Source organism: Protopterus annectens, chromosome 10.part0 (assembly GCF_019279795.1).
Source record: "Protopterus annectens isolate FY-2018-M chromosome 10.part0, PAN1.0, whole genome shotgun sequence".
In the NCBI taxonomy this organism is placed as follows: Eukaryota; Metazoa; Chordata; order Ceratodontiformes; family Protopteridae; genus Protopterus; species Protopterus annectens.
In genome coordinates, this window is record NC_056744.1 from 658,799,288 (window position 1) to 658,817,353 (window position 18,066).

Below are 18,066 nucleotides of genomic sequence, written 5' to 3' on the forward strand. Positions count from 1 at the left end.
ACAATATCAGAGGATGTATAAAAACTGAAAAATTATATGGCTCTGCTTACTGCTTGCTGTGGAATTTGAAGTCTTCTTAAGACACTCAGTCTTGCTGGCTGGATTCTGCTAAAATTCAAAGTCTGGTTATATTTGCATTCACAGTCTGTTGCATAAAGAAACTTGCAGAATATACACTGATGAGAGAATATACTTTGCAGCATCAACTTTAGAGCAGTAACAAATAACTTTTTATAATAAACCAAATGGACTAACGTTGCAGCTTAAAGTACTGTTCCAACTTTACTTCTCATATAGTACAGATGATGTGAGAGATATAACATTTACCTCAGGACAAATGAATCCCTACCATACCTCTAACATAACTGGATTCATACAGCTCTTTATATACAATTTTAGTCCTCTTGGTATTCTATTTTGGAGAATTGCTCATCCTGTAGAAACAGTACTAATTGTTGCAGATGCTGACGCAAACTATGACTTAATGATATCATTTTTCATCTTCCTTGTTTAACAATGTCTTGTAAGAGACCAGCTTTTCTGACAGTGTGAACATCCTGTATTCTATTTGGATCTTTGTATAAGAACATCTGTTCTTTTGCCAATGCTGATAACAGTGTCCTGTTGTCCATGCAGAAAAACATGTTTTTGAGGAAACACATTGCCACAGTGTCATAAACATGTCCTGCTATTTAAGGAAACATACTGTGTCCATTCTTTTTATATGCAGAAAAACATGTCAGTGTTCTTTAAAAGCAGATTTTGCATTTTTGCTCTTGCATACATCCTGTTTTTAAGTCTGTAAGGGAAAAATGTCCATTCAGCAGATTCCTTTTCCAAGCCATGGTAATTTAGTATGGATGCTGATTACATATTACTAAACTCTATTTCTACATTTAAGCAAGCTTTATCTTATACCTTATTTATGTTGCATAATTGTAGCAAAGTTACTTTAAACCTTAGTATATTGTTGAGCACACTCTAACAATTCCCTCTTTTTTATTTTAAACTAGAGAAATAAATTCAGCATTATTTGGTAATACTTTTTCATTATGACAATTAACAACAGTAACTTGACTAGCTTTTGCTAAGCAGACTTTAATACATGTAAATAATATGCAACCAAGCATTATAATAACAATAAAAGAAATTAAAAATACAGTGATTTTTTCCTGTCCATCCTGTAAATAGATTACTAAACCATTCACTCCAGTCATCATTCCAATTTTTTCTAGTATGTTGAGACACTTGTGCAATCACTTCTAAATGTGCTTTTACAGATTCTGTTTTGTCTGGAATAAATGTACAACATTGTTCTCCTATTAAAGCACATGTACCCCCTTGTAATGCTAATATGTAATCTAATGCCATTCGATTTTGCAAAACCATAGTTCGTATTGCTGTCATTTCAACAGTAATGTCAAGGACTGCATTGAAAGTGGCATTTGCCAATACCTCAACTAGTTTAGATAGTTTTCTCAGCTCCCAGATGGCTTTTGCAGCCCCATACCAAGGGAAAATACCTGCTCCAGAGATTACATCATCTCCTAAATCCATATCTTTTAATTTAATATAATCAAGATTTTGATGATATATATGTGATGTATCTAAGGTGTCTACTGGATTTTCTGGACTTTCAATTACAGGTAATATATCCCTTTTCTTTTTTGTATTTCTAATGTTTCCTTTTGGTAACTCTTTTACATGATGCATTGCTGGTACCACTAATCCTATATAACAGGTGCCATCCCATCCCTTTGGTAACCATTTATAAACATATTTACCACAGATGTAATATAACCCATCTGATAGAGCAACACTGCTATTTACCAGACTGCCATTTACTTGCCCCATAGTAGGAGTTTTATCATGTACAACTGTAAAGTTTTTATCTGTTTTACTTTTCCAACATGTAATATTGGTTTTACACTCATTTTTATCATTTTGTGAAAAATGAAATACTGCTGTGTCACTTAATATTAATTGACCCTTAATTGGTATTAAAATAGGAAAACCATGAGAAAATACTCCACGTACTGGATGCTATTACCCACTGGAACAGTTCCATTTTGTTGAAAACATGTGATACCCTGCACTATAGCAGATAACTGTACTCTTGTTTTACGTAATTGTACATTTATAACTTGATCTCCTGTTTCATTTATTAATACCCTCCAACTACTAAGAGAATTTAGTGGAATAGGTATTAGAGGCATTACCCCTGTTATTTTTGGTATTAAACTACATACCCAACAATTAGAAACATTCATGCTTTTTGCATACCAACATTGTCTTGCTAAAAAAGTGTTAAAAGATGGTGACCAGTCTTGTTCATTTTTCCACATTTCTTTACTCTCTCTCTTATGTAACTTTACAGTTTGATTAACAGGTTGTAAGTATAATTTAATACTAAGCAATACAATAATAGTTAGTATGATAGCTATTATCAATTTTAAAAAAACATCCTTTAAATACAAATTTCATTGTTGAATCATTTTGCCTTTGGTCATCCGAAACTGGATTTCCAAAAGGATGCACTTTAAACCATGTCAATTTAATTATGGTTTTCTCTGTTGGAAACCTACAAAAGAATACATTTAATCAGATTTACATTGCTCACTATTTTTGATCATTCTTAGTTGATCTTTATGTACCAACATTGTTCTGTTTTTCTTTTTTTCTTTGATTTTGTACACTAATGGTCCAGTTTGTTCCACTACTTCAAAAGGGCCTTGCCAATTGCTAGCCCATGGTCCTTCCATTTGGAATGTTTTTACCAATACTTTGGTTCTGCAGGGAAGGTTTTCTTCAGCTGGTAATATTGGCACCTTTTTCCATAGATGGAATGCTTGCTCCCTTGCATTATAGTCACATATACTAGTAAGTTGTTTTAGCCATTCCTGATGTTTGCTGATTTCTAGCATGGGCCTACCATTAGGTAAATCTGGATCAAATGGTAATTGTTTGGGCATTTTGTGGCCTGTCATTATTTCATATGGGGAAATACCTGTTTTGCTGTTTGGTGTTGCTCAAATACCCATTAAAATACCAGGCAGATGATGTACCCATGTATTGCCCTTTTCCAAGCATGCCTTTTTTAGACGTTCTTTTAACGTCTGATTCATACATTCTACAATGGCATTAGATTGTGGATGGTGTGGTACATGAAACCTTTACTGTATGCCTAACAAATTACAAATTTGTTTAATGAGATCACTAACAAACTGTGGGCCATTGTCTGACTCTATGACCCGTGGCCATCCCCAATGACAGAAAATATTTTTCCATAAGGCTTCTGCTGTTGCCTTTGCTGTCATGGTTTTGGTAGGAATTGCTTCTACCCATTTTGAAAAGACGTCCACTACTACTAGTAGATATCTGTAACCTCCCTTTGTTGTTGGTAATGGACCTGCAAAATCTATTTGAACTGCATACCATGGCCCATCCGCTGGCTGTACTCGATGTAACTGAGGCCTTTTGCTTTTAGCATTTACCTGCAGACAGATTAAACATTCTTCTATAATCAGTTTGCAGACCTTTTTTAAATTTGGATTCCAATACTTTTCTTTTACAACTGCCCATAACTTATCAGTTCCTATATGGCCCAGTATTTGGTGATTTAACTTGACCAACTGGCGTGCCAACTGAAATGGTACATATGGCAACTGTAACCCTTTGGAGGTGGTGTATGCATAGTACTCCTTTGGTGGTATACCTGCCAATCTGCACTGATCGGTTTCTTCTTTTAAGCCCTGTTGTTTTTGTATATTTACAAGGTCTTTCTCTATTGACTCTTTATCTAACTCTTTTAAGACACTAACTTCTACATTGGCATACTCATATTCTGGAAGTTATTTTCCATTTTTGTGCTGCTTGTTTGGCCAAAGTATTAGATAACACATTTAATCTGTAAGTTTCACTGGTTGGCTTTTGATGTGCTTTTACTTTTAAGATGCTATACTGTCCTTGTTGTTTTGACATTGTTATAACTTTATATATGTCTTTTAATACTTCAGCATGCTGTAATGGTTTACCTACACTATCCACAAATCCTCGTCTTACCCAGGTTTCCATATGTAGTCTTAAAGAATTTACTATGTAAGCACTATCTGAAAAAATGTTAATAGGATTGTAATACTTTAGCACATACAGTACTGCCTCCAGTTCAGCTCTTTGAGCTGACATATGCCCTGGTAACTTGATTAGTTCAGGAGAACCCAGTTGTGGATTCTCTGGAACTATGGCAAATCCTGTCCAGTATCTGCCTTGGTCCCAGTATCGTTCTCCATCCACAAAGATGGATGGCTTAAAGTGATCAAAATCAGATGCTAAAAATTGCACCTCAGGTGACATTATCTTTTCTAAACAGTTATGCTGTTTTCCTTCATATCCCATGTGGTTTGACAAATAGTATGTATCCCCTGTCTGTATAGTAACAGTTTTCATTCCAAAAAGTGCCATCCATTTTGCAAAGACTGCCTGACTAATACCATCTGTAATTTTATTCATTTCAAAACTGTCTATCAAAGCTTTTACAGCTTGATGTGGTGTTTGTACTATAATGCTGGAAAATACGGTCAAATATTCAGTTTGTTTAATACCCCAGTAAATGGCTAATAACTGCTGTATACATGGATGGTAGTCCAATTCCACTGGAGTCATCTTCCTGCTAAAGAAAGTGACTGGGCGTAATGTCTTTTCCATTCTGTTGTCACTACCATGTGGCTATTCCTGTAGTAGTACCACAGACAGTGTTTTTTTTCCTGCTGCTGCTTGTAACACAAATGGTAACCTTGGCGTGGGCGCTATTAGTTCTGTAGCTTGTGCTAGTTTTATTTTTATCTGTGAAAATGCCTCCTCTTTATGAGATCCCCACTCTAAAAAGGTGGATTTCTTTTGTTCATGTAACATTTTGTATAGGGGAGCAGCCACGGCTGCATAATCCTCTATAAATTCCCTATTGTAATTCATGATTCCCATGAATTTATGTAAGTCTGCTATAGTCAGTGGCTTTTCCATTTGTAAAATGCCTTGTACACATACAGGGCAAGGAGATCTTCCTGTTGGTTTTATAATAGTACCTAGAAACTTAACTTTTTGTGTCATAAACTGAATTTTTTCACTTTTAACCTTAAACCCTGCTTGCTGTAGAGTATGAAAAACTCTCTTAAGAAGCCGTACATGCTCCTCTACTGTTTCTGACTGAATTAAAATATCGTCAATGTAATGTATTACTGAATCATCCTTTTCCAAATGTTGTAGAATGGATCCTACTGTCTGATGAAAAATAACTGGACTGTTTTGAAACCCTTGTGGTAACCTTGTCATAACATATTACTGGTTTTTAAATGTAAAGGCAAATCTTGGCCAATCTTTTTTCCTGAGTGGAACTGCAAAAAAGCCATTTGCTAAATCTATTACTGTAAACCACTTACTTTGTGGCTTAACATATGCAGTCAACTCTGGGACTCCTGGAATCAAGTGTGCTCTAGGAGTGGTATATTGATTAACCGTCCGTAAATCAATAACAAGACGATAACTACCATCTTTTTTCTTAACTGGCCAGATTGGTGACTTTGTAGGACTGTTGCCTTTTTGTATAATCCCTTCTCTTTCCCATTCTGCAAAACATTTTTCCATATGTTCTTCTGCTTCCCTAGGAATAGGATATTGTTTTTGAAAAGGTGGTATATAGTCCTGATCACTTCCTACTCCTAGTGGGCTTTCTAGTTTCCCACAATCACTGGGACCCTTGGACCATAGATTTGGGAATTGCTGTTGTAAATGCTTCCATACATCCTCACTGTCTGTATTTACATAGCCTGTAGGTTTTCAGGTTTGTCAGGTAGAGAGATTGCATAGCAACCTGTATTTTGCTCTTCCTCTCTTTGTTGTTTGTCTCCCATCCACAGAATTTCATTAGGTAAATCAATTACTATGCCTAAAGGTCCTAGAATGTCCATACCAATAATGGTATTTGTGCAAGATGGATGCATTAAAAATGCACCCTTCCATATCTGTCCCTCTTGACTAAACTTTATGTCCACATTTTGGCTACTCACTGCATAGCATCCTGTGCCATTAAATGCTGAAATGCAAACCTTTTTTATAAGATTTGCTGGCAACTGTCTGTTTGTGACAGATACTGCTGCTCCTGTGTCCATTAAGGCATTTTTCCACAGTGACCCCTCTACCCATATATCAATCAGTGGTCGTCCATCTCGACCCTTTTTAAAGGTAGTCAGGAAAGATACCAGAGTAGGGGGGGCACATCCCTATTGTAAGGAAATCCACTCATCCTCTCCTTTACTATCAAATGCAATATGACACACCTCATGTTTTTGTTTGTCATCTTCCTCTGTGTCTGAATGATCTACATATTTAGGTTTTTCAATCTCTTTTTTTAACTGTTGTCTAGCTATTCCTTCTGCCTGTTCTATCAAATGTTTCGGATTTACAGGTGAAACTGAAAATCTACCGGGCATACTTTCCCTTTTCCTGTATATTGATGGCTCTTATAACTGTTTTTACCAATATTGTAAGGTTTTTGTACATAATCCTGCTTTTCTGACTTTTCTTGTAAATTTGTTTGCTCACTTTTTGGAAACACCCCCTGTTCTTCCTCCTTTTTGCGCCAGGCTTTGTAATGATCACAGTTTTGCTTAATGTGTCCTATTTTTTTACAAAAGAAGCATGTTGGTGCCTTTTGCTCATTACCTGTGCTTGATCCTGGTACTACAAGCATAGAGGCAGGAGCTGGTGGTGCTGACACAGCTATTTCTGCTGGTGGTTGATCACACCACCTTTGCTTTCCCCTGTTTTTTACTTCACCAATTACTTCAAATGGCTCACTATTATCTTCAAATGCAAAGATATGGTGTGAGTATAAAGTCCCATCATCGGCCATAGTCTGTCCCCTCATTAGTTTTTGTACCAAATCAGTGAGGGTATCAGAATTTTCTTCGTAGATACATTTAATATCCCCTGGAACCCCTTTGACTTGTTCTAAGAAGCAATGTATTAACTGTTTTTGTATGTCTCTTTTTCCCATGTCTCTGTTTTTTTATATATGATTTGAAATGCAAGTCTAAAATGATCACTTTGTTCCATTAATTTATCTGTGATAGTAATTTTAAAATTATGTAATAATTTGGCTGTGAGAGGCTGCCCTTGTGTAAATGCCATTAAAATGGTTGTCATACGTCCTACTTTAGTGTTCAACTGATAATCATCTTGTTTTAATTGAATGAAAGTTTTAAAACATTTGGGAATGAAAATCCAGAAACATCTAAGTAATGCATCTGTCCATATATCAGATCCTGCTGTATATGCCACCCATTCTTCAAATGTAAGCATGTTATAAAATATGCCTTTTTTATCATTCCACTGTGGTAAACTCTGTAATAATCTAGACTGTGTATATAAATCCGTAGTGGTTCCCTGTCCCTGTTCTATAATTTGGACTGGTTTTGTGTTTTTTAACTCTTCCTTAAGCTGGGATATCAAAATAGAATTTTGGAGGTTAGTCTCTGTTAATTCATCTAATTCTTCTTCCTTTGCCTTCAGACGCTGTTTAAGGTCTGTCATTTCTACCTGTAAGTGTGTGTTTAAGGGATGTGTGATACCTGTTATTGGATTCCTCTGTTGACTGCAGAGCTCCTATGCACTTTTGACAGAGATCTTGGATGTCATTTTTGAACATTTTAAACTCACTTTGTTTCTCTTTTAAAAACTTATTAAATTCCTCTGTCAATGTATCATAAGCTTTGTTTCTGTCCTCATCTGTATGTGTAGCTGTGGCATCATTCCATGCTTGTACATAATTTTTAAAGGGAGTTACAAGATCTACAGGGGAATCTGACAATAACAGATTTGACTGCTGTTGTAATTCAGAAATTAATGTACTGACAGGACATAACTGCTTTACATCTGGATATAATGAAAACTGTGTACCCTTAATTAATTCTTTATCATGAACAGATCTGTCTGCACAGTCTATATTGTTAGCAATATCAAGCAAGACTTTTTTATGGCATATTACACAAAATGCAGTTTCTCTTGAATCACACAATAAACATTTACTATGATATACTTCATTTTTTGTTGCAAATACCAATCAAATGTTACAATCCACTTACATAATGCCTGTATGTCAACTTGCCCTAACAAGGTTTTACACTTACTAATGTGTTGTGTATACCAACATTGCAATTTACTCCATATTTTATCTGGTTGTTCTGCTACATTAAGAGTAAAACTTGGCTTACATTTGATAGAATTCTGTCTGATAGCATCCATACTAAAAAAAAATGTGACGTAGAAAAAAGTCTTACCAGTGAGCAAGAAAACAGGTGATCAGGCTGTTGTTGCAGATGGCTGGAAATTTTTCAAAGTCACTCGAGAAGCTGGGAAAGCACAACAGGCAGCGGACTGCTGTGCTAGTGGATATCCACCTTTTCTTAGAGAAGTTATGGCACTGCGACTGGAACTTCAGTCTCACTCTGGATGTAGACATCTAAAAAACTTTACTACTGCAAGCTGCATAAACTGGAATACTTCTGTTTAGGATTTACACATATGTACAAATGTTAGTTACTGCAATTTAACTGAAGTGACCCTCTGCAGGGCTTACCATCACTCCCCCTGTGTTTGAATGCAGATTGTAGGTTCAAATGCAGGCTAGCTTGCCATTGAAAAATTATAAGGCTCTGCTTACTGCTTGCTGTGGAGTTTGAAGTCTTCTTAAGACAGTCAGTCTTGCTGGCTGGATTCTGCTAAAATTCAAAGTCTGGTTATATTTGCATTCACAGTCTGTTGCATACAGAAACTTGCAGAATATACACTGATGAGAGAATATACTTTGCAGCATCAACTTTAGAGCAGTAACAAATAACTTTTTATAATAAACCAAACGGACTAACGTGGCAGCTTAAAGTACTGTTCCATCTTTACTTCTCATATAGTACAGATGATTTGAGAGATATAACATTTACCTCAGGACAAATGAGTCCCTACCATACCTCTAACATAACTGGATTCATACAGCTCTTTATATACAATTTTAGTCCTCTTGGTATTCTATTTTGGAGAATTGCTCATCCTGTAGAAACAGTACTAATTGTTGCAGATGCTGACGCAAACTGCTGACTTAATGATATTATTTTTCAGCTTCCTTGTTTAACAATGTCTTGTAAGAGACCAGCTTTTCTGACAGTGTGAACATCCTGTATTCTATTTGGATCTTTGTATAAGAACATCTGTTCTTTTGCCAATGCTGATAACAGTGTCCTGTTGTCCATGCAGAAAAACATGTTTTTGAGGAAACACATTGCCACAGTGTCATAAACATGTCCTGTTATTTAAGGAAACATATTGTGTCCATTCTTTTTATATGCAGAAAAACATGTCAGTGTTCTTTAAAAGCAGATTTTGCATTTTTGCTGTTGCATACATCCTGTTTTTAAGTCTGTAAGGGAAAATGTCCATTCAGCAGATTCCTTTTCCAAGCCATGGTAATTTAGTATGGATGCTGATTACATATTACTAAACTCTATTTCTACATTTAAGCAAGCTTTATCTTATACCTTATTTATGTTGCATAATTGTAGCAAAGTTACTTTCAACCTTAATATATTGTTGAGCACACTCTAACAAAAACTACAAAAAGGAAGAAAAAGACCCCAATGACAAATCATCTAAAAGTAAGCACCAATGTAATAGAGCATCAGAGAAGGCTGGGGACTACCTGGATACAAAGAAAAGTGCTGTGAACCCCGTGCACTGGCCCAGCAAACAAGGAGCCTCAATCCTTACCACCAATACCAGTGAGGGGCATCCCATATAGAGGAAAGGATAACAAATACACACAGTAAAGTGCAATTTCCCTTAAGAGCACACAGAGATCACAGTCAGTCTGGGGCTGGTTGCTCCCTTGCTCTTCAGATCCCCAATAAGACTCCCCACTGGCACAGCTATAGGGTCTAGATCTCAGCCTAGCTGGGCAAGCTAAAACCTCCAGCACCCTCTCTGTCCAACCAGTGCTTTGTGTCCCTGCCCAAGTAGCTGACACACACACACACACTTTGAGATAAGAGTTTATACAACCACACAGTCACTCCTGGGAAAGGCTGGCACAGGTTTTTCAGCTGTGTCCCTATTACCCAGACTATACAGTAGCACCACCTGCCACCACCCAACTAATATTTGCTAGTTACTTGAAGGCCCATAAAAGGTTGTCCAATTATTACTGTTCAATATTATTATCCAATTGGTAAGTGTGACTAAACAGTCTAGGCTTATTAGAGTGACTTGGTACAGGATTACTATATGCATGCAATGTACCCCAGAGTTTAAATTATCTCTACACAAAACAGCCACAGTTGAAAGGGTTTAAAAATATTTAATAATAAATAATAAAAACCCAAGACAATACTTCCTACTACACAGTGCTAGTCAAGAGTTCATAGATCACAGAGAAATACTTAAAATGACACAGTAGTAAGTTCTGACATCATAGAAAAACACTTCATAGGTTCATAGGTAGGTACTAGGCTATTGGCCCAAGGGCCTATGTAAACCTAGCCAACAAGGTTCCCTGGCTTACGCCACCCAAGAAAGTTATTTTCCTGTGCCGCTGTCGAGCAGCGACACAGAAGTGATCCCCGGAGTGTATTTCCTATTTCCCCTCCACTCATTAAGATTTTTCTTGAAGAGTGCTAATGAAGAACATTGCTTGACATAGATGGGTAGCCTGTTCCAGAGTATGGGAAGTCTCTGGGACAGGAATCTATCCCTCCAGCATGTCCTGTTTATTGTGGTGACAAGGTTTAGGTCCCTAGAGTGTGTAGCTCGGAGGGATTGGGATTTCTTTAGGTGTAGCATGTCCAACAGCTCTGGGTTTGACATAGCTTTATATGTTAGGCAGAGATCAACTTGGAGTTGGCGATATTCTACGGAGTAATGCTGAAGTTTTTTGAGACGGTCAGTGTAGGGCATTTGTTTGAGGCCAGTAATCCTCTTTGTGAGGTACTTCTGTGGCCTTTCCAGCTGCTGCAGATGTTTTGTGAGGTACATTCCAAAAAAAGCATTGTACTCTATAATGAGTCTAATGAGTGTCGAGTAGAGGGGAACAATGACCTCTTTTTTCCTGGATGAGAACCCTTTTATGATGAGGTGTGCCAAGTAGAAGGACTTCCTGACTACTGTGGCGATGTGACTATCAAAGGAGAGACTGCAGTCCATCTTGGTCCCAAGGTCCCAAGGTCTCTTATCACACATTTAGTGTTAAGTAAATTGATGCCTATGTGGTAGTTCATGGGTACAGAGTTTTTACCAAAGGGGATGACACTGCACTTTTTGGCATTGAGCTTGAGGCCATGGCTCTGGCACCAGGCATCTGTCTCAGCGAGGCCGTTCTGTTGGATGTCCACATCATTTGGGAACTTGACTATGGCTCCTAGTTTGCAGTCATCTGTGAACTTCGTTAGCCCGAGGCCTTCTGTGTTAGCCTGTACTTCAGAGAAGTAGATACCAAACATAAGAGGTCCCAGGACGAAACCCTGTGGTACTCCACTTGTCACTGTTTTGAGGTCAGATTTGGTGTCTGCAACTTTTACAGTGTGGGTTCTGTCAGTGAGCCATTTGGCAACCCATCTTGTGATGTAGGGATTTATACCTAGTTTAGTGAGTTTAGCTATAATTCCAGAATGGGGGATGGTGTTGAAAGCCTTGGCGAGGTCAAGATAGGCTGTGTGAACCACCTTACCCTCATCTACGGCTTTGGTGACTGCCTCAAAGAAGTCGATCAGGTTCAGGAGGCATGATCTGCCTTTCACAAACCTGAACTGGGTGGTATCTAAAGTTTGGGGGTTACCAATGTCTTTGTTTATGAGTTCCATGATGATACATTCTATGGCCTTGCAGACCAGGCTCATCAGTGTAATAGGTCGGTAGTTCCCGGGATCAGTGGTGGCTCCCCCTTTGTGGAGTTGGATAGCTGTTGCTGTGCGCCATTCAGTGGGCACAAAGCCTGATGCGAGGCTATTATTGAACATGGTGCTTAAGTGGGGAGCCAGTTCGTTCTGAATTTCATGTAAAATACAGCCTGGGATGTTGTCTGGTCCCATGGATGCTGTGTTTTGGGCTTTAGAGAGTGCAGCTTTTACCTGCATAGTTGTGATTACAGGGACTCTGCATTCTTCCTGTATAGATATGGGCCATTTAGGGGGTGAGGGGGTTAAAGTTAGCACTGAACCTATCTGCCAGGATGTTGGCAATATCAGTTGGTTCTGCAATTTTCATGCCGTTGTGCTGTAACTCAGAACAGATCTGGGTGTTGCCATCGAGATTCTTGACATAGCTATAGAATGCTTTGTGGTTGTCCTTAGAATTAGTGGTGATTTTGTTTTCATAGCTAGCTTTGGAGGATCTTATAAGGGATCTCAGCTTCTTACTGAGGCTGACTAGGGAGCTCCTCCACTCATGGGATTTTACTCTCTTTTGCAACAGTTTCTTCCTTCTGTTGTACAGTTTGTTTATGGCAGGGGACCACCAGATTGGCTTCCTTTCTTTGGAGGATATCATCTTGGTTCTGTTTGGGATAGCACAATCCATGCACTCGTGTACGTACTTATAGAGTGCATTTGTGTAGGATTCAGCAGTTGTAACTGTATTGTCCATCTGAATGGGCATCATAAAGTTCACCACTTCTGTCTTAAGAAGCATGAAGTTGGCTTTGGAGAAATTGTTTACCGTGGTTTCCTTAATGGGGGGGGTGGGGGTGGGATGTGGATATCAAGGGTGATGAGCTTATGGTTTGATCGGACCAACGAGGAGTTGACTTCAGGTGTGGAACACCGGTCAGTCATGTTGGTAATGACTAGGTCTAGGATATTGTTGCCCCTGGTGGGGGTGTGGATAAGTTGAGCCAGGGCATTGGAGTTTATAAATTCTAGAAAGTGTTGAGCTAAGGAGTTGGTACACGAGTAGTTTTCCCAGTTAATGGTGGGGTAGTTGAAGTCACCCATTATTAGGGTGTTTGGTTGAACCCTAATATTTTCCAGTACATCAAGAAAAGAGGAGTGGGAATCCTGGGGCATGGTGGGAGAACTGTAGCAAGCTACAATTTGGTGTGCTGTTTTACCCAGAGTTAGTTGCACTTGGATAACCTTGGATGCATTATGCTGACCAACTAGCCTGGAGGTGTGGATATCCTTAATGAATATGGACAGACCTCCACCTTTGGTGTTTTGGTCCAGGTTACATGGTCAAAAAGTGTGGTATGAGTTATAGCCTGGTAGTGCAGTGGTGCTCTCTGGAGCCTTGAACCAGGTCTCAGTCACTGCACAGATATCAATGTTCTCCATTTTAAGGAGTGCCTCGAGTGTGCATTTTGAGATTTAGACTTCTAGCATTGAGTAGCATTACCCTCAGTTTTTGCTTGCCTGTTCCTGTTACAGTGGTGAATTTGTCATTTGAACATTGCATAGAAAAGGTACTATAGGGGCAGCAAGAGCCTTACAAGTATTCGGAATCCCAGGGATGACAGGTGCAGGCTATCTGTGGCAAAGCATCGTGGTCTGTCAACCATGTCATCCCAAGCAGACAGATACTGGATCCCCTTAGAATGACACCAGAAGCTTAGCCAATTGTTGAAGTCAATCATTTTGTCCTTGTACTGTGGTATCATTCTGGGCAATGGCAGAATGCTACTCAGGGCTAGGGTCATACCTGCCTGGGCTACAAGATCGGAGAGCTCTTCCATGTCTCTTTTCATGTAGTCCAGGGAGGTACATCTCAGGTCATTCACACCAACATGGACAATGACAGAGTCATATTTGTACTTGTGGAGTGACCTTAGTATGTAGGTTATGTGGTGGATCCTGGCACCCGACAGGCAGCTGACAGTAACCTTCTCCTTGTTTAGCCTGGTGAGTGGGACATCAGTATGCCTGACTATAGTGTCACCTATGAGTAGTGTGTTGGGTACGTTGTTTTGCCTTATTGGTTGTGGTTAAGTGGCACACTGAGTCTGTGGGCTATGTGTCATTTGGGTTGTGTTGGGGGATGGAGGTTGCTTGCGTTTCTGCTTTGGAGGTCTCTGTTGCTTAGACAGATTAATTTTGAGAGCCTCCACAAATGTTTTTGTGTTGCTATGTGTGGATTTTGGTAGACACTATGTGATGAGTGTGGTGTGGTAGGAGGAGAGGGTTGTCTGCGTACATGAGGCAATTTCTACATTGCTGAGCACGAATAAGCAAATTTAAGTGCTAAAACTAAGAATCTGTATCTGCACTAGACAAGTTACAGGACAGAAACAAGTGCAAATGCAGGCTTTCAAATCAGAAAGTTGAGAGAGATGGAAGAGATTGCCCAAACGGCCAATAACTACAATTTCTGGGCCAGAACCACTCCTTATGTGGTAGACAGGTTACCTAGTGCTTACCACTCCCACTGATAAGCTAGAAGGCTTCCCTCCAATACAGAAAGGCTTGGGGGGGGCTCAGAAGCGTACATACAGTCCTGGATACAGCAAATCTGTATCTGGAACACTAGTTACAGGAAATGTAGGAAACAAACTTATAGTTTTTTTTTTTTTTACAGAAACGTAGCTAAAACAGTAGTAAAAACAATTCACATGAAGTGCAAGCTATTATATTAGACCAAACACAGTTTAAAAATGCAATTAAATTAAAAAGGACTAAAAACAAGTGCAGAAAGAGTTTATTAGGTAGAATGTGGTAAAGAGATGGGACTGGGGGAGTGTCCCAGATCAAATCTACAGTGGGGCGGGCAACTGCAAATGCCACCAAATTTAAACTACAAGTCAGAAATAGGGAGGTTGGGTGGGACAAAACAGTTTCAACAGGGATCTAAGCAACAATTAATAGTACAAACTCTAAAACCAAAAAATATACTCACCTCTGTATATTTGCAGATAACCTTAGTCTAATTTTTCTAGTTCCTAGCTATTTCTAAGAGAAAATACAGTTCCAGTTATAACTTACATATAGAGCAAAGGCACAGAGCTGATAAGTTGGATGGTCAAGACAAAAATGCTCATTCCTCTCTGGTTCTTTCTGTTTAAATTGATCTCACAATCAAGATTGACATTACATCATTCTTCACACTTTCCTGGGTTCCTAGGCTAACTGAAACTGCATTTACATTCTTTACACCTGGGCAGAAACCAGAGTGATAAAGGACATTTATGCATGCAATTCTGGCCATTAACTCTGGCCTTAAAACAATAGGCAGGATGTCTCACCCTAGACTTACTGGCTCCTAATACTAACATCAAAGGGTCACAGCATGTTTTACTTTGGTCAGTAGAGTGCACTGTTGTCACATTTTTTCCATTTCTACATGTAGCACTATTTCTTTACATTTAAGACAACACGCCTGTAGTTTACATTCATATTTACAAATGACAGAATTATCTGCAAAATTCTATCTGGCCAGGCTGGCAGCCTTCATCTGTCTTCACCCACTCTTCACAGGTGCATCACAGACAGAATTTGCTGTTATTTTAATAACCCATAATAAAGTGGTTGATGAAACTATACACTGATTATTGTGTTTACTTCTGTACACATCATCACTGTACAGCACAGTCAAGAAAAAGACATTTCAGAGATGGATAACAGAGATGGTACATAGTCTGCACCAGAAACCATGCAAGTATTTTAAAATCAACAGAAAACACCTGAAAACTAAATGAAATCAAGCTGAATGCTACCTTTCAAAAATAGATTAGTAAGCAAGAATTCACTTTAAATTTAAGGGATGGAAAGAACAGGGAAAAGAAGGACGCATTATTTCACAGAAACAGTATTCCATGATACTGCGGTCAAAAACAAACAAAATTCAAGACTGCAAAGATTGGACATAAGGCATATCTTACATGAAGCAGGGAACTGAAAACAGAAATAAACTGTTTATGCAAGCTCTTCAGCATATTGGGCAGACTAAGAGAGTCAAGTAGTCCTTGTCAGATTCAATGTTTATTTTTCTTCACTGTACTTCACATTTTGTGCAGACGTCACCTATATACTCTTGCTTTTTGAATGGAAGCATAGCTATGTAATTGGAAGCAGTCTATCAATTTTTCCTGCCAACTTTTACACGCGACAGGTTTATTCTCTACACTACTACATAAGTGTACTATTGTATTGTTGGAGCAACAGTACACTATGATGCAGTGCTGAATGTTTATACAGCACTGACTGATGGAATTCCATTTTACTGGCATGCTGAACTGTGCCGCATACCTTTAAATGTTGAGGAAGAAGATACAATGCTGCGGAACTAACATGATATTACAAGCTCTCCAGACAGAAGTCACATCAAGTGTGTGTGAACTCATCTAAAATGTAAACAAAATAGTTGACTGTAGCTAGATAAGAGAAAACAGCAACATATAGGGAACTGGCTGGCTATGTGTTGAAACCCTTCTCACAAAAGCATGCACTGACAGGTATTTTACTTCATAGCTAGAAGTGTAGGTCAAGGTACAGAGAGAAGCTCTTGCAAAACATCAATGCATACCTGCAACAGTAACTGGAGCTCATCTATCTGACAACATTTTTTTGTGAGTGCAGATAAATGGGGAGCATGAAATGTCCATCAGAGACAACAACACTGATTAACTCACTTAAGCTAACTCAAACCTCATTGACTTTGGAAGGAAATAAACATGTTGAGATTTACCAAATAACTACAGGCACACTTGCACTGGAATGAAATAACTGCAGCCAGTTATGATTAAATGATAATTAAATCCAATAAGATACATCACAACCAATCAATATAAGTGAAAATCACCAGATGTCTGAAAAGGGCAAAACTTAGAAGGAAACCAAGCAAACCGGTACAACAACTATAATCTTATAAAAACAAAAGCAATGATGCGAATTCATGAAATTCAGCTCACCCAAAACAAATAACTGAAGGAGTCTAAACAATCAGTAATGGGTCCCTGGTCCCACAGACTGTCCACTACTCAAACATACAAGGGTCCACCTCTGAGATGGGGCTCATAGCTGCCAGGGTGGATGCAACCTGCCTGAACAAAAGAGGCCAAGTCATCCAGGCCTGTGCCCCATCTCACCAGGCTCTCTACAATTTTAGCTTTCCAAGACTGCCCTTTTATCACAGAAGGATGGCCTTCCACCCTTCTGACAAGCACATTTCATCTTGTATTTCCTGAACAAACTTTAATGTGCCTTGCTCTGATATGTGCACTCCACCTTTCCTGTACATCTCAACCACCTTTTCCCTGATGTTCACTCTACACAATGGCTTTACAATCTTCCTGACAAACCTGTTTGTAAAGATCATAACCCTTTCTACTGTTTGTCCCCTTGTATATCTGACCACATTAATTTATCATGGAAAATGACCTAAAAGAAGAGAATGGGTTTGTTACAAAATCCTATCTTGAATCTTGAATACATTGAATAGTTGCACATACCTCATTACTGTGCAGGGCAGATCCATAAACTGCATAATAACCATACAAATAGAGGTTACAAGAACTTTAGAAATATTTAAGTGAAGAACCTGAAAAATACTTCATGAAATCCAGATGAATAACTTCTCTCAAAAAAAATGTATATATACAAGACTCACTATAGTTTGCAGGATGAACTGGAAAAGGGTTCTAGAGAAAGAGAAGAAAATGAAAATGGTGTCACATGATATGCAGTGGGGTCGGAAACAAACGGAATTCAAGACTGCAGAGATTGGATATAATGCAAATCTTAGCGGGGTGGAAACTGCCAACAAAGATAAACTGTTTATGCAAGTTCTTCAGGGATTTGGACAGAGCAGGAGGGTCAAGTAGCACTTACCAGCTGTCACATTTTATGTTTCGTTTTCTTCACTGCACTTTGCATTCTGAACAAAAGTCAACCGTTTACTTTTGCTTTCTAAATGGTAGGAGATCTTAAACACGTGAAATAGTGTATCCATTTTCCCTGTCACTTTGCTTGCAAATTTTTTTTTTCTGAGCAAGTGAGCATCACTATGGGTGGGGGGATTTGTTCGTAAAAATATGAGTTGTGCTCA